The 18455-nt window shown below is 43.3% G+C and overlaps 1 pseudogene across 1 annotated transcript in view; it reads right to left on the reverse strand.

The window, feature by feature from the left end:
* The window catches only part of LOC146342677 (alpha-N-acetylneuraminide alpha-2,8-sialyltransferase-like), a 29461-nt pseudogene that overhangs the window by 1481 nt on the left and 9525 nt on the right, over positions 1-18455 (reverse strand). Inside the window, exons 6-8 of the transcript XR_014784017.1 lie at positions 17612-17724; positions 10629-10715; positions 5936-6403 (exon numbers count right to left, since the gene is read on the reverse strand). The product of XR_014784017.1 is annotated as an alpha-N-acetylneuraminide alpha-2,8-sialyltransferase-like (transcript). The remainder of the gene's footprint in view (positions 1-5935; positions 6404-10628; positions 10716-17611; positions 17725-18455) is intronic.

The following is an 18455-nucleotide window of genomic DNA, read 5'->3' on the forward strand; positions in this document are numbered from 1 at the left end:
AGGGAGTGACAGGGAGTGACAGTTAAATTAGTTAAGTGTAGAGAGTGAGGGGGAGTGAGGCCCTTCAGGAGGTATACAGTTGTTTAGTTGTTTAGTTATTTTTTTCACTGATATTGTGAATGATGGCAGCGAACTTGAGTCAAGAACAAAGAAAGCAGTACTGGAAGACTGAAAATGCCGAGCGGGTGCGCACAGCGTGGCAAGAAGCATCTGACACTCCTCCACCAACACGTCTGACAATTTATCGTCTTAGAGATAAATTTGAAGGAACAGGTGCAGTGGCTAATGCACTGAAATCTGGACGTCCTAGGATGTCTATGACAGAGGAAAATGAGATGAGGGTCGCTTGTTACTATCCAACTGTGGATAGTAACAATTACCTAAACATGTTATGCGACGTGGTAGTGCCACAACTCAGAACCAGGGCTAACTTCACCAAACTGCTGTTCCAACAAGATGGGGCACCTCTTCATTATGCTTTTGCAGTAAGGGACTATCTTGACAACACCTTCCCACAGCACTGGATCGGACGACGTGGCAGCATTGAATGGCCGCCACGTTCACCCGACTTAACACCAATGGACTTCTTGGGGGGGGGGGCATAGTAAAGAATACGTTTTTTGAGAGGAATCCCCAGACAGTGGACGAATTAAAAGAGTTCATCTCGGAAGCATTTATGGACATTGATGTGGACTGGAATTTGTGTCGTACTGTGTGTCACAGTGTTCTAGACAGGTTTGAGGAATGTTGCAACGTTGATGGAAAACATTTCGAGCACTTACAAGATTAAACAGTGTTAAACAAATGTAAATGTAATAAACAATGTAATAAAATGCAAATAAACTATACTGTATAGTGTATACCTACTTTGGGGCCACCCTGTACATGAAAGGAACTGAGAATGAGCATCCTACAATAATGTTTAGGTCACTCCAAACCATATACTGACACAACTAGGATGCTGTCATCTTCAAGATGACCCAGTGTTACTGCTCCCATGCCAATAATAAGCTTTTTAGTAGCAGCAGCAGCAGCAGCAGCATACACACACACACACACAAATCTGATGTTGTCTTCCATCAAAACAAAGTACTGGGCTAGCCTGGCTGGTATGCAATCATCTCCTGGTTGTGCCAGTGTACATACTAGAGTGGCCAAAATTCTATTGTGGGGAGCCCCTGGGCAAGATGCCTTCCCTGAGTAGATTTACCTCCTTGCCACTGTCACCACTACCCATTTGCTTGCTCTCTCCCTGTGGGTCTAATCCGTATCACCACTGTTTAGAAAGGTACGTTGCTAAGCAAATAGAGGCTGCTGTTCCTTTTCCTTGCCCTTATTACCTTAGGCCTCATGCCTTATTTCCCTGCCCGATCTCTGAGATAATCAGAGGGAGCACATCTTTGGGTGCCACATGCTCCTGAGGTTTGCCTCAGGTGCACTTGCAGTAGAGCATTTAGTGTTACAGCAACTACCCTCTGGAATGCTTTACCAATTGACATTAGACGTGCCGCCACTGTTCTGACGGTTAGACATCTTCTTAAAACTCATCTCGTAGGCTTTCTCTGAAATGTGATCCGGTAAACTATATTTTGTAGCACACAGCAGCATGTGAAGTTTTACTGGTGCATCTCAAAAGCAGCAACATTCAGGTCATGGAGATGTACAATACAGGTAGTTGAAGACATACTTTGGGATGCCGCAAACTGTAAACTCCAATTCCTTCTTCCGGTTGCTCATGCAACCGGAAGCAACTTCAGCTGCTTCAATTGGAAGAGGGCATTTTCCCAATGTAGATTTTCTATAGCAATGCTTGGGCTGGCATGTGTGTGTGTGTGCGTCCACACACACGTATGTGTCTTTGTGTTTTAACTCAGGCTGGGATTTGTTTCATAGAGACTTGTAGCTATCACTTCTAGTCACTTGTTTGGATGCTTCCAGATGAGGCTTTTATTGCACCATTGCCCTACCTCATCCACAGAATTTTACAGGAGGTCCAGATGACATCTTCCACTCATAACTCTCTCATATTTTCCCACCGCTTCTTCCATTATTTTCCTACCACAGAAAATCCATTGAGAAAAAAATATGGAATATCTGCACATTCCCTTCTGATTAGTAGTGCTAGGGCCCTTCTGTTTGGAAGCACACCTGTTCTTAGATCTTCGGAAATTAATTCTAAGGAGCACATCAAAGAGTGCATTGTTGAACATCTGGGAGAGAACCACCAAGACCAGGAAGAGGACTGCTATGTTCACAATGCTTGTTCGAGGAAGAGAAGAAGAAAATCTTCCCCCACACCATCCAGATATAATAGGGAAAAACAGCCACTGGCAGTCAATTCCATGATGTACATGGCAGACCAGTCCTAAGAAGTATTGTTGCTGAAAAAGTCAGATTTGCATGAAGACTTCCTCCATGTAGAAGTCAAGAAGAGGCTAGTCCCCCCAACACACACACACACACACACACACACACACACGGTATCTCTTCATTTTAAAATGTGTTAAGGTAAATGCTTATCTTTCTCTGATTGCAAGATCCCGTAACAGTGCTTGGTGCTTGTATTGTAAGACTGGGGGCTGAACAGGAGAGCGTTGTAATATTTGCATATATTTAGAAATATACAAGCTAAGCATAGGTGGATGCACAGCTTAAAGACTCCAACAGCCATCAGGGGTGAGCAGACTCTAGGCTTCTGGCATCTACTTTGTCCTTTATTAAAGTCCAACCAAAATCAGATGCAAAATACTGGCTTAGAAGTGGGGGAGCAGACATATACCTAAAATTAAGGAACTGCTTGCCTTGGAACACATCCTAAACCCAGAAATTGATTTCAGTACCGCAACTGAACTCACAGTGTTTTTACACAAATTCCCAATCTTAGCCTCCCCCCAACTCCCAAAAGCTTCCTTAGTTTCAGCAGCCCAATTCAGGACCCTCTGAACAGCCCCTTTTGTTGCAATTGTTCAACAATTTGAAGTCAGGAAACTCTTGCTGATCAACTGCTGCAAATCATCTAAAATGCTATCAGCTCCACAAAGCCAGGAAAATGGAAACTAGGGCTGATACCTTAACAGACGTGCCCTGTGATCAGTAACGATGTTGTGCAATGTCACAAATTGTGCTTGCTTACAAGCATCGAACAGGCGTGGGTCCACTCACAGGAAGATTCCTCTAGTAATACAGTAAGGCTCAGATGCCTCATAAAGCAATACAGAACTGGGACAACATGGGGCATCTTTGCTGGTCCCAGGCACTCCATCCTCCCCTCGGGATTTGGGCAGGAAAGACCAAAGAAAAGTGTGGGTGCATGGAGGGTAAGTTGTAAGCAAATACAATTTGTGACACTGCATAACATCATCACTGATCACGGGGCACATCTGTTACGTCATCAGCCGTAGCTTCCAATTTACTGGCTTTGTTGAGCTTGAGCCAACATGAGGTAGCCTTAACTTGGGTCTTAAACCAGCAGGTTTTTTGATCACTGAATATTATAGTGCTACACTCATCCATCTTCTCTGAGCTGTAAGACATTCGGGGGACCCAGCACTTACCTAGTGTTGGGGAGGTCATCAGAGGCTTATGGTGATTTGTAATATTTGTATATGTTCAGATATAGACAAGCTGAGCGTAGGTGGAGGCACAACTTAAAGACTCCAGCAGATAGCCAAAGTTCTGCTGCACCATCAGATCTCTAGGGAAACGCGACGGGTAGATGCTTTCAGAGCCTAAACTCAGCTCTCTATGTTTTTCTCTGCTTAAAATTGTAGTCTATTGTTCTTTTCAGCACGCAAGATGCCATGCCCCTCCCCCTGGCTAGAGGGGAGGCATCTGGATGAGTCATCTATTCCGATCATCGCCTAGCCTTCTTAGCTCCCATGGAGACACATCAGTGGAACATCACGGGCTATCGACACTCCTTGGTCAAGTCCAGGTCCTGCCTCAGGACAACTCAGACTGACAGATCCACTCATAGAAATGTGACAGAATGGATGAGTTATCTGGATGAGTTATCTCTTGTGGCCATCACCTAGCCTTCTTAGCTCCCATGGAGACACATCAGTGGAAAATCACGGGCTATCAACACTCCTTGGTCAAGTCCAGGTCCTGCCTCAGGACAACTCAGACTGACAGATCCACTCATAGAAATGTGACAGAATGGATGAGTTATCTGGATGAGTTATCTCTTGTGGCCATCACCTAGCCTTCTTAGCTCCCATGGAGACACATCAGTGGAAAATCACGGGCTATCAACACTCCTTGGTCAAGTCCAGGTCCTGCCTCAGGACAACTCAGACTGACAGATCCACTCATAGAAATGTGACAGAATACCCATAACAATAGCATTATATGCTCTTTTGTTTATACTACACCAGCAAAACAGTGACAGTGCAGGTACTGCAAACTGATAGGAATCCCCATAAGAATACCATTATGTGCTGTTTTATTTACATAACATCAACAACAAACAACAGCAACAAGAACAAGAACAACATGTTTAAAGTAATAGTTATTCTTCTTCATTAGCATCCCCTGGAACTGTCCTTCTGTTTTCTTCCAACAAATATTCCTTTTCCATACAAAGATGATTCCACTCCAGCTTGCTGTTTGTGAAATATTTCTTCAGCTCATGGTTTACAAAAGATCTTACACCCCTCACCAGGTCCCTCCTTTCCTCTGTTTTAGAAAGGCTTCCATCACTTATCTTAAATTCCAGAAGTATAGGCAGCAACTATTCCTTTAGAAGAGAGGTGCAGAACTGTTTTTCAGCAGGAGGGCTACATTCCCTGGTGGCTAACCTTCCAGAGGCTGCATGCCCCCAGTGGGGGTGGCCAAAACACAGAGGGCAGACCCACCCTGTACTCTTTCTCTCATCTGCATACACCCAGTCATTCACATACATCCACACATAAACACATGAAAACCCATACATCCCACCCACACTCTCACACATGTATTCATACACATATACACACAAAAAACACATGCCACAGTCTCTAACATCCAGACAACCATCCATTCATACACACTCATACTCATCTGCTCATTCTTCTTCTGTTCTTCCCCTCACTTATTTTAGGTTGGGGAAGCAGAGCATTCTGTCCCTCCATCAGTAGCTGGATCTGCTTCTCTACCCATCATAAAGAAAGTCTAGGTGAGTAGTGTGGCCAGGGGAAATTTGGCAGGCCACATTTTGCCAGAGGGCAAGAAGTTCCCCACACCTGCTCTAGAAGAAGAGAATCATCTATGCAAAAAAGTAGTGGGAGGGCCTTCTTGAAGCACTTGTACATGTGGGCCAAACTCTCTGCTGTCAGCTTAATTGTCAAGGGCTCCTTGGAGGCCTCTCTCAGTCTAATCCAGTAGCCAAGTCCAGACACAGACAAAGGGATTCTTTTCAAAGCTTTATTCCTCTTTTACAACTTAACAACTCTACTGTTAGCAACTAGATATGAGCAGCAGAGTACCTATGCCCTAAGTTGGAACAGTTGGTCCCCGTTTGAAAGGGAATCACTGGCAGACCCTGAACTAGGGAGAGTCCCTCCCCTTTTCCCTTGGATCCTCTGGGCGCAACCGTTGTTTGCGCGCCATCCGGGCACTACGCCTCCTTTCCGCGCCCTCCATTTGGCGCCGCTCCCTGTGTCGGCGTCGCGCGTCCATCAAGTCTGCTTCCCGCGCTCTCTCACTCCCGGGACTGCTATCTAAGCTAGGAATGCCGGTGCGAGGAATCTCTGTCAGCTGTTGGCCCTGGGAAAGATGAGCGCGCTCCTCTCCCAGGGGCAGCTCCTCTTCCTCAGAATCAGAACTACTCTGGGATTCTATGGGCTCAGTGTCCACCCTGACATTACTGCAACCTGAGCCTATTAGCCTGACCTGTTTGACATGGTTCAGGTGACACCCCCACCCCACCGCACCCCACACACACACGTACACGCACCTCTCGTTGACACTTGCCAACTTGCGTAACTGCAGCACACCCTGGGCATACATGCCAAGATAACGTGAGAATTCGCATGGCGTGGCATGTACCTCAGTACTGGGCAACTCATTATCATAGCAGTGAAATGGGATGGGCTGGTCAGCCAAGTCATATAAGAAAGGCCAGAAGCCGTACAGGGTGATGTGCTGGCAGAACTCTAAAGTCAAGCTAACAAATTCAAAGCCGGATGACAAGCGCCATGGCTGCAAGTCTTCTGTCTTCCAGTAGTTACCCAGGGCACCCAGGTAGCGTGGGTTCAAGATGAAAGCTTGCTGCAACAAGCCAAAGTCCTCCATGGTGTACAGAGCACGATAGCCAACATCATTGTGGGCCAGAAAGGTGAAGGCAGGGAGGAGGAACAGAGCCTTCCTGTAGGGACACAGAGCATCTACAAAAGGTTTCCATCAGGTCTGCAAATCTTTGAATCTGGAGGGGGAGGAAAAGCCACATTTAGAAAATAAGAAATGCAGGTAGGCTTGCTATGTATATCAGAGTTGGAAAATCTTTTTTTACAAGAACTCTAAGGTTTACTAACCAAAGTCAGGAGTAAAATGGTGTCTTACAAAGTGGAGCTAATTACCTACTGTACCCCATGATCCATAGACTAGGATGACCTCAGTAAGATCTACACTAGAGTCCTGTTCATTTCTGAGGCACTATTGCTATTATTATTTGTTATACCACAATGGTTTCTCAGTGGGCACAGGAAAAACCCTAGCACAGATTGGCCTCTGAAAATGATGATCATATTATCCATTCAGTCGTGTCCGACTTTTGGCGATTCTATGATCATCTCTCTCCACGTATCCCGATCTTGTACTATTTCTTTGAGCTGTTCCATGCTCTGGTTGGTATCAATTTTGATGTTATCTAGCCATCTTGTTCTTTGGCAGCCAGGTTTCCTTTTTCCGCTAACCAATCCGAGTATAATTGCTTTTTCTAGCGAGTTCCTCCGCATAACATGGCCAAAATAAGTCAATCGCAATTTCATGATTTTTCCATCCAATGACATGTCTGGGTTTATACGTTCCAGCACTTGCTTATTTGTTCTCTCAGCTGTCCAAGGAATGCGCAGGAGCCTTCTCCAACACCACAGCTCAGATACATCAATTCTCTTTCTGTCTTGTTTCTTCATTGTCCAACTTTCGCATCCATAAGTAAATATGGGAAACACAGTGGTACAAACTAATCTGCATTTAGTTGCGCAGCCCATCACAATTCGAAAACACACACACACAAAGCTTCATCTGCGTTAATATAGATCAGGGATTCTAACCACCTGTGAAGAAAAGCCATGTATATAAATGTTGTTGTGTAATACTTACTTTGTGTGGCCTCTGTGAGGCTATAATGTATCTGTGTAGGTCTGAGGCCTAGTGTTGTTTGACACACTAACAACACTAGGCCTCAGGCCTACACAAGTCTGTTGGTCTGAGAAACCTCCGGTTCTGATTGGCTGTGAGTTCTAGCTAGGTGGAAAAGAGCAGTTGGAAAATGACTGTTAAGGTGTTGACAGTTTCAGTCAGTTAGAGAATTGGTAGTCAGTCAGTCAGGGAGGTTGGTTGATTGATGTGAGCTGAATGATAAAAGGCCTAGAAAAAAGCTGAGGTGAAAGTGAAGAGCTAAGGCCTGAATATTAAGCTTCTCTGTATGATAACCATATGTGGCTGGTGAAATAAATAGCAGGTGGCTGTATTGTGCCAGGACCAGGAGGCTGTCTTAAGATCTTGCCAGAAGAAGGTTACACTTGCAGGCATTAAAAACCAGATAAACTGTCCTGGCAGCCAGTAGTACCACAGGAGGGGCTTTGGTGTCAAGGGAATACTGTATCTGAGAGCTGGTCCTGGTTGTGAGTGTATTTGGCTGGGTTGGAGGTTTAGGGAATTTGGCCTGAGATTAAAAAAGTCATTAAGAGGCTTGTGTCAGTAAAAGTGTATCTTGAGTCCTTAGGAATTGTCTGTAAGCAGTCTTTTGAAAACCCCAAAGTAAATATTCCCTTATATACAAAATATCCCTTGAATAACCAATTGTTTAATATTTCATCTTGACTCTAGTGTTGGTGCCTATCTCACACCTAAGCCTCAGATACCAAGCTAGGAGTTTTTAAAAATATTCTGACAGAATCGGTGGCAGTGGAAAAGGGTCAGCTTATGGAACTCTTGAATTATACTGGCCCCGGAGTTCCTTAGGCCCTGAAATGAGGCAAAGAAGCCTCATAGGTGGGACTGCTCAGTGAAGGCAGAGTTCCCCCATATGTGGTGCCTAGCAGTGGGATCAAGAAGAGATAAATGAGGAAGGAAGAAGCATTTTTTGTAATTGCCATTCTTAAACAAGGAAAGGTCAGAAAACCCTTCCAATCTACTGCATATGGTTTCTACCAGCAGATTCTGAGGGACCTTCTGATCACCATTATTATTATTATTATTATTATTATTATTATTATTATTATACATTTCTATACTACCCCATAGCTGAAGGACTTTGGGCAGTTTACAAAGATTACAAAAATTGTACATCGTAGAACACAGGTATATGTCTAAAGTGGCCGGGATTGGGGCAGTTTCACATTTGACAGAAAGGCAAATGCCTCCCCATCACTTTGAAGGGGGCTCTATGACTTAGCAGGCCTACGAGCACTGATGCATTCCTGCACCTAATCCACATTACATCTCCTGCCACTGCAGCCACTCAGTTGCCTCTCCACATGCATCTTTCCCATCACCACCACCAGCATTTTTGGAAAATAGCCAGCTGGCCGCCATCTTACATTTCCAAAAATGCAATTCCAGATGTTGACATCAAGCATGGGATTTTGAGAAATGCAAGATGGAGGACAGCAGGCGCCAACCGGAGCCCTTCCCAAACCACTGCTGGTGTTTCCACTTCTGCTGGTGAAAAAACAATAATGACTCCACTGGGGGTGAGCACATCTGGAGGCAGGCAGCTCCATGGCTACAGTGGACAGGTGGAAGCCCAGGGTGACACTGGGAAACTCAGCAACATATCAAAGGCTTTTTAACTTCATAAATGAACTGGCATTAGGAGTGAGCAGTGAGGTGGCCAAGTTTGCTGATGACACCAAATTATTTGGGGTGGTTAGAACAAAAAGGATCTCTACAAACTGGGAGAATGGTTATCAAAATGGCAGATGAGGTTCAATGTAAGCAAGTGTAAAGTGATGCACATTGGGGAAAAGAATTCCAACTTCACATATACATGGATCTGAGCTAGTGGTGACCAACCGAGAAAGAGATGTTGGGGTTGTGCTGGACAGCTCCATGAAAATATTGATTCAGTGTGAAAAAGGCAAATTCCATAGTGGCATAATTAGGAAAGGCATTGAAAATACCACTGCCAATATCATGCTGCCATTGTTCAAATCTATTGTGGAATACTTTTGTATTGTTGGAATACAAACAGACCACACTTGGAATATTATGTATAGTTCTGTTTGCTGCACCTAAAAAAGGACATTGTTGACTTGGAAAAAGTGCACAAAAGGGCAACTAAAGTGATTAAGGGGCTAGAGTTACTCCCTTATGAGGAAAGGTGACAATGTTTGGGACTGTTACGTTTAGAAAAAAGGCGAGTGAGGGGAGACATGATGGAGGTGTACAAAATTATGCATGGTGTGGAGAAAGTGGACAGGGAGATATTTCCCTCCTTCATAATACTAGAACAGGAGTGATGACATGAAGCTGATTGGTGGGAGAATCAGGTCAGATAAAAGGAAGGGCTTCTTCACACAACACATATTTAAACTATGAATTTCAGTGCCACATGATGTAGTGATGGCCACCAACTTGGATGGCTTTAAAGGGGGATTAGACAAATTCATGGGGAATAAGGCTATCAATGGCTACTAGTCTAGGTGCCCATATGCTACCTCCACATCAGAGGTAATATGCTATGTACACCAGTTGCTGAGGAACATGACTTGGGAAGGTGCTATTGCACTCATGACCCATTTCTGGGTTTCCAGCAGGCAGCTGGTTGGCCACTGAGAAAAGAATCCTAGACTAGAGGGACCCTTGATCTGATCCAGCATGGCTCTTCTTATGTTCTTATGACTCCAGCATGGTGCCAACCCTAGAATCATGTTCCTGCCTGTTGTTGCATGGAATCTGTGTTTCCGTTAAGGAGAGGAAAGAGAATAAAATGGGATAAGGAACTAGAGGGACAAGCAATGTCACTCAATTTAAAAGATAAATCAATCAATTGAATGACATGAAGTATAAGCTAGCCTTGTTGGAGAGGCGTGGAAACTCAGTGGCAGAGCACATGCTTTGCATGCAGAAGGCCCCAGTTTCAAATTCTGCCATCTTCAGTTTAAAGGCTCAGATAGCAGCTGAGGGGAAAGATCCTTTAATGTCTGCAACCCTGAAGAGCCACTCTTAGTACTACTGGGCTAGATAGAAAAACAGGCTGGCCTGAAACAGGGCAGCCTACTATGTGAGTACAGAGAGTTTTCTGTGAGGTAAATGAAGGGTGGACAGTATGCCTGTTTTTTCATAGTGCAAAAACACTTCTAGGTAGGATTGATATTTTTTAGCTTATAAATTAATGATATATTGTTATCATACCAACCCAAACAAGCCAACTGTATCAAGCAGAGTAAAGAAATTTCTACATGTTTTCCCCACTCCCTTACTTAGTCTGAAATATGCTGGGGTTTATGGTCACCAGACCTGTCTTGGTTCCCACATCTTCAGATAAATTCATGGGAGGGAGGTTAAACCTGGATTGGCAGGGAGGGTGGAAAACAGGCATAAAAGTCAGTGTCAGCTGTCATATAAATCCTCTCTTCCTCTTTTGGACTGTTTAAACAAAAGCACCTCTTTAAATAATTGCTTCCTCCTTGGCGCCCTTTAATGTGTGTTCTCCACTCCATGTGTGTATTTAGTTACTTCCTGTTCACTTGCATGGCTGCACAATTTTGGAATCAGACCTGAATTAGTCAGTCTTTGTTCCTTGAGGTGGGGTGATGGCCTTAATCACTGCTTTCCTCTTTGAAGCCAGACCAATTGTTCATTTACTGTGAACTTAAAAAATAAAAGATATTAAAATGAGCAGTGGCTCTGGTTGCAAAGAAGAAACCAGCAATTAAAGCCTCATCCCCCACAGGGAAAAAGGGGGGGGGGGTGTTTGTTTTTCTCATTTATTTTTTATTTTGAAATTTCAACAAAAGAGAATATATATATGTATATGTATGTATATGTATATACACATAGATATGTATATATCCATATCAATGAATACATATAAAATGCATGTATATCAAAATACAACTTTCTAGCAATTTTACAAAAGTTTAAACAAAAGTGGACCGAAACAAAAGATATTCAAATAAGTATCCATTTGAAGGTGACATCTATATGTCACCCATTCAAATACTGAAAGCATTGTAGGGCCCTCAAATCCACTACATTATAGGCAGTGAGCATTTAACCTTCCTATATTGTAATATCAGTCTTTTAGCTGTCAAAAGGGCATGGAAAATCCATTTATGCTGACCATTTGTTAATTTCCAAGAAGCAGGGAGATAATTTAAAAGAGCATGTACATCAGTGAATATTAAAGACAGTTCCAGTACAAAATTTATCCATATAATACCCTCCTCCCACCAAAAACTCCCAACTACTGGACCTGCCAAAACAAATCTTTAAAAGAAACATTAGCTGTGTTGCACTGCCAGCAATTAGCCGAATTAGACAACCCCTTATTAAAGAGACATTGTGGCATTCAAACAGACACAAAACAAAAGCTTTTCCTGAATAAGACAAAGCCTAAGATCCATAGACACGACATATATAGATTCCAAAGTGGTGATCCATTGATCAGGGACAAGTTATGGGCTGATCGCAAAATTCCAAAGCCTCAAGTGAACAGGAACAATAGGATAAAAGGGACATAAGCCCAAATGTTCTTTTAAAATAAAGGGGCAAAGAGGAATCTACTAATCAAAGGGCCAGTTACAGGGGGAAGTAGGACTTTTGCAGAACGGGACATACATCTGAGCAAACATACTAGGATCTTGCTTGTGGGGATGAGCATCGAAAGAGTTCAGCAATGCCCATCCATGCAGAAATGATCCTAATATGTTTACCCAGAAGTAAGCCCCATTTCCCCTTCATGGATCACTGCCTTGTTGTGGCGAAGCGGCTTGCGTAACTCAGGGAAGCCATAAGCTATACTGTGCAGGGCCACCCAAGACGGACAGGTCATGGCGGAGAGTTCTGACAAAATGTGGGCCACTGGAGGAGGAAATGGCAACCCACTCCAGTATTCTTGCCAAGAAAACCCCATGGAACGTATCACAAGGCTAAAAGAGATGACACCACAAGATGAGACCCTCAGGACGGAAGGTGTCCAATATACTACTGGGGAAGAGCAGAGGGAATTTCCAAGCATTGCCAGAAAGAGTGAAGCGGCTGGGCCAAAGCCGAAAGGACACTCAGCTGTGGATGTGTCTGGTGGTGAAAAGAAAGTCCGATGCTGTAAAGAACAATATTGTTTAGGAACCTGGAATGTACGATCAATGAATCAAGGTAAGCTGGAGGTGGTCAAACATGAGATGGCAAGACTGAACATCGACATCTTCGGAATCAGCGAACTAAAATGGACAAGCATGGGCAAATTCAATTCAGGTGACCATTGTATCTACTACTGTGGGCAAGAATCCCTTAGAAGAAATGGAGTAGCACTCATAGTCAACAAAAGGGTGGGAAAAGCAGTACTCGGGTACAATCTCAAAAACGATAGAATGATCTCAGTACGAATCCAAGGCAAACCATTCAACATCACAGTAATTAAAGTCTATGATCAACCACTGATGCTGAAGAAGCTGAGGTTGATCAGTTCTATGAAGACCTACAACACCTTCTAGAACTAACACCAAAAAAAATGTCCTCTTCATCATAGGGGATTGGGATACTAAAGTAGGAAGTCAAGAAATCACCGGGATAACAGGCAAGCATGGCCTTGGTGTACAAAATCAAGCAGGACAAAGGCTAATAGAGTTTTGCCAAGAGAACACACTGATCATAGCAAACACTCTTTTCCAACAGCACAAGAGGCGACTCTACACATGGACATCACCAGATGGTCAATATCAAAATCAGATTGATTATGTACTTTGCAGCCAAAGATGGAGAAGCTCTACACAGTCAGTCAAAACAAGACCTGGAGCTGACTGTGGCTCAGATCATGAGCTTCTTATTGCAAAATTTCAGCTTAAATGCAAGAACGTAGGGAAAACCAAACCATTCAGGTATGACCTAAATCATATCCCTTATGAATATACAGTGGAGGTGAGGAATAGATTTAAGGGATTAGACCTGATAGACAGAGTGCCTGAGGAACTATGGACGGAGGTCCGTAACATTGTTCAGGAGGCAGCAACTCAATCCATCCCAAAGAAAAAGAAATGCAAGAAAGCCAAGTGGCTGTCTGATGAAGCTTTACAAGTAGATGAGGAAAGAAGGGAAGCGAAAAGCCAGGGAGAAGGGGGAAGATATACCCAACTGAATGCAGATTTCCAGAGAATAGCAAGGAGAGACAAAAAGATCTTCTTAAATGAACAATGCAAAGAAATTGAATAATAGAATGGGAAAGACTAGAGATCTCTTCAAGAAAATTGGCGATATCAAGGGAACGTTTTGTGCAAAGATAGGCATGATAAAGGACAAAGAAGGCAGGGACCTAACAGAAGCAGATGACATTAAGAAGAGGTAGAAAGAATACACAGAAGAACTATACAGGAAAGATCTTAATGTCCCTGATAGCCATGATAGTGCGGTCACTGAACTTGAGCCGGACATCCTAGAGAGTGAAATCAAGTGGGCCTTAGGAACCATTAGTAACAACAAAGCTAGCGGAGAGGACAGTATTCCAGCTGAGCTATTTAAGATCCTAAAAGATGATGCTGTTAAAGTGCTGCACTCAATATGCCAACAAATTTGGAACACTCAGTAGTGGCCACAAGACTGGAAAAGGTCAGTTTACATTCCACTTCCAAAGAAGGGCAATGCCAAAGTGTGTTCAAACTACCGTACAATTGTGCTCATTTCACATGCCAGCAAGGTTATGCTCAAAATCCTACAAGCTAGGCTTCAGCAGTATGAGAACCGAGAACTACCGGAAGTACAAGCTGGGTTTCGAAGAGGCAGAGGAACTAGAGATCAAATTGCCAACATTCACTAGATCATGGAGAAAGCAAGAGAATTCCAGAAAAACGTCTATTTCTGCTTCATTGACTACGCTAAAGCCTTTGATTGTGTGGATCACAACAAACTCTGGCAAATTCTTAAAGAGATGGGAGTACCAGATCACCTTACCTGTCTCCTGAGAAATCTGTACGAGGCTCAAGAAGCAACAGTAAGAATCGGACATGGAACAACCGATTGGTTCCAAATTGGGAGAGGAGTACGACAAGGCTGTATATTGTCGCCCTGCTTATTTAACTTATATGCAGAGTACATCATGAGAAATGCTGGGTTGGATGAATCCCAGGTCGGAATTAAGATTGCCGGGAGAATTATCAACAACCTCAGATACGCAGATGATATCACCCTAATGGCAGAAAGCGAAGAGGATCTAAAGAGCCTCTTGTTGAGGGTGAAAGTGGAGAGTGCAAAAGCTGGTTTGAAACTCAACATTAAAAAAACTAAGATCATGGCATCTGGCCCCATCACTTCCTGGCATATAGAAGGGGAAGAAATGGAAGCAGTGACAGATTTTATTTTCTTGGGCTCCAAGATCACCGCAGATGGTGTCTGTAGCCATGAAATTAAAAGACCCTTGCTCCTTGGGAGGAAAGCTATGGCAAACCTAGACAGCATAGTAAGAAGCAGAGACATCACCTTGCCGACAAAGGTTCATATAATCAAAGCTATGGTTTTCCCAGTAGCAACGTATGGCTGTGAGAGCTGGACTATAAGGAAGGCTGAGCACCGAAGAATTGATGCTTTCGAACTGTGGTGCTGGAGAAGACTCTTACGAGTCCCCTGGACTGCAAGGAGGTCAAATCAGTCCATCCTAAAGGAAATCAACCCGGAGTGCTCATTGGAAGGACAGATACTGAAAATGAAGCTCAAATATTTTGGCCACCTAATGCGAAGAGAAAAGTCACTGGAAAAGACCCTGATGCTGGGAAAGATTGAAGGCAAAAGGAGAAGGGGACGACAGAGGATGAGATGGCTAGATAGCATCACCGATGCAATGAATATGGACTTGAGCACACTCCGGGAGAGAGCGGAGGACAGGAAGGCCTGGCATGCCATGGTCCATGGGGTCACAAAGAGTTGGACACGACTGAACGACTGAACAACAGCAAGCCCCAATTTGCAAAGTTGCTTTGTAGAAACACCATTTTTATTGTGTTTCCAGCTGGTTGTGGAAAAGCAGTGCCTCAGTAGCGATTAAAAGGCCCAAGTGTAGAAACAACCAGGTATCAGCCTTGTCAATTACTGATTTGGAGACAGTAGGGAAGTCCCATATAAGCTGCTCTAAGCCTAACAAAGACGAAGTAGGATATACAGTAACAGGCAGAGGAATTGGGTTGATAGTGGAATTTATACTTTATATCAGTTAATAGGATTGGAAGAGTTTTTACCATTTTCATTATTATGGCTTTGATATCATTTATGGCCTAGTACTGGGTGGCAATATATTCAGCTACAGCACCTGTTGGTGTCTGTGACCTTTTCTACATGAGGCGTTTATGGTGAGATCATCATTCCCTACTCACGGTTGTTTACAGGTTCTTTAGACCATGTCGTGACCGTCCAGTTTCGCTTCTGTTTTTAAACAGCACTTTCAGTACGTTTTTTCAGAGCAGGGAAAATGCGGTATTTTGTGTGAAAGTGAAACAGTTTTTCCACTTGTGTAGTTGTGCTACTCTGCTATTCTACAGTACCACCTAGAGGTTATGTAGAAGAAAAGCAGGAAAGGAAATGCTCTTCATGTAGTACTCAGATCTCAATTCTGCAACAAAACTAAAAGGAGATACAATGGATTAACAGCTTAATGTAGAAAAGCTCTCTTTATATGGCCCATCAGTGATGAGTGCTCTCCCACTTCCTATACTGTTGGAGGAATTAACTGGTTCTTTACAGAAAGCTAAGCCTGTAATAACTGTTTATAAATGTCTTTTGGAATGTAATAAATTGGATGTTCAGAATGTTAGGGAGGAATTGAATAATGAATTAGGTACACTACAGATGCTGAACTGCAGACTGGAAGGTCGGCAGGTCAGCAGTTCGAGACCCGAGTGCTGCGTGACGGAGTGAGCTCCCGTCTTCAGTCCCAGCTTCTGCCAACCTAGCAGTTTGAAAGCAAGAAATTGCAAGTAGATAAATAGGTACCGCCTCAGCGGGAAAGGTAACAGCGTTCCGTGCACCTTGGTGTTCAGTCATGCCGGCCACATGACCACGGAAGCATCTTCGGACAGCGCTGGCTCTTCGGCTTAGAAACGGGGATGAACACCGCACCCTAGAGTCGGACACGACTGGTTGGGGACACCTTTACCTTTTACCTTTACACAGTCTATGCACTGGAAAGTTGTCCTTGTTTCCATATGTACTATTTTTGTGGACTTAAAATTGAGGCTGATTCAACAAAAAATGATGTTTTGCGTATATTGGACACCACAGAGTCTCGTTGAGAAGCTGGCTAGCTCTATTAGATGTTGGGGATGTAATGCAGACAAAGCCTTGTTGAGGCATATGATATGGGGATGCCCTGTGGTGGATTCTTTTTGGTTGGAAGTCATTGCTTGCATACATTTTGTTCTGGAAATGTCTATGATAATTAGAGATGCTCATGCACATTGAAATTATATTCCTGTGATGTGGGGATTAACCGGTGAACAGCCAAAGTGGACTCTGAAAGCGCTTACAATTGCAAAGAGACTCCTACTTCAAGCCTGGGAGGATAAACACCCACCACTTATCGTTCAATGGTCTGAAGATCTTACTACTCTTGCTACATTAGAACATATATATTACAGTCATCAGTTTTGCTTGGATGCTTATTTTGATATATAGACTGCTTATATTAATGTATATATTTGAAATACAAGTGCCTTGTTTTTATTAATGGTGTTATGAATGATTATTGTGAATGGATATGCTTTTATGACTTTCTTTTTTCCTTTTTTTCCTCCCTGACCTCTGTCATTGTTTTTTCCCCCTTTCTCCTTTGTTTGTTTTTTTTAATTTGCAAATTTTACACCTATATATCTATATATATCACACACACAGTACCCCATTTTATCTTTAGAGAGAGCAACAGCTCAGTAACCAAGTACACACAAATGATCTCAGGTTCAATCTTTGGCATCTCCAAGGGAAAATTCTGGGAATTTCACTGGGAAAATTGAAAATTTCACTGGGAATCCCAGAAAATTCTGGGAATTCCACGGGAAAATTCTTATCCAAAATTCTGGAAAGCTGCTGCCATTCAGTGCTGACAATACGAGGCTAAATGGGCCAATCGTCTGACTCCGTATAAGGCAGCTTCCTACGTTCCATTAAAAGTCTGCTTCCTATATTCACAGATGCAGAGTCAATACCAAATGTTACCTATGATCCCACCCACTTGCGGCCAATCTCCCTCAGAAAGAGAAACACTTACCTGACTACCAGATCAGCCTGGTCGATTTCCTGCCCACAGCGGCTGTTTCGTAGGATTCCACCATTGCCCACCACTGCACAACTCCTATACTGAGCATCCGAGAAGGGTGAGCGCTAGATGGGGGGGGGGGGGTGGAGGAACAGAATTAAAATATCTACATTAGTTAAAATTTAAATATAAATACACAAAAGGAATACTAGATTTTATACATAAGATCATTATAGAGGGAAATGTACGCAGTCAAATACTATCCTGGAATGGAACATTCTAACAAGTTGCAAACAACCCTGTCCTGTATTGTCCTTCTGTCTTGAATTTGGATGTAGTACATTAGTTTTAGCATAAATCACAGAGTCCCAAATCCAATAAAACCAATCCCACACAGCCAGAGCAATCAATTTATTCTAGGAAAAGGCAATATGCTACTTGGTCACTGTTAACAGATCAGACCCCATTTTAATATCATCTGATTCCAAACCCCACAGAGAGAGTTCTTGGATCCTCAGGTAAGCTCTTGAATTGTCAGGTAACTTGCATGCTGTAATAATTTGTTCTACATCATATAACACATCTCAAAATGGGTACTGAAGAGCTGGAAAAGCTGCAATGATCAAGGGACTGGAGCACCTTCCCTATGAGGAAAGGGTGAACATTTATAGGGCTGTATGAAATGATGCACGTTCTGGAGGCAGTATATGATTGGACTGGGCAGAGCATCATCTGAACATAGATAGGTATGAAGGTGCGATATACAGAGTCAGGCCATGGAACAGGCCATCTAGCAGCAGCTCTCCAGGAGTCTTTTCCAGCTTTACTGCTTGAGATCCTTTGGCTGCAGGTGCTA

This window comes from Heloderma suspectum, chromosome 6 (assembly GCF_057233095.1).
Source record: "Heloderma suspectum isolate Gila_16-S chromosome 6, 16-S_ref, whole genome shotgun sequence".
In the NCBI taxonomy this organism is placed as follows: domain Eukaryota; kingdom Metazoa; phylum Chordata; class Lepidosauria; order Squamata; family Helodermatidae; genus Heloderma; species Heloderma suspectum.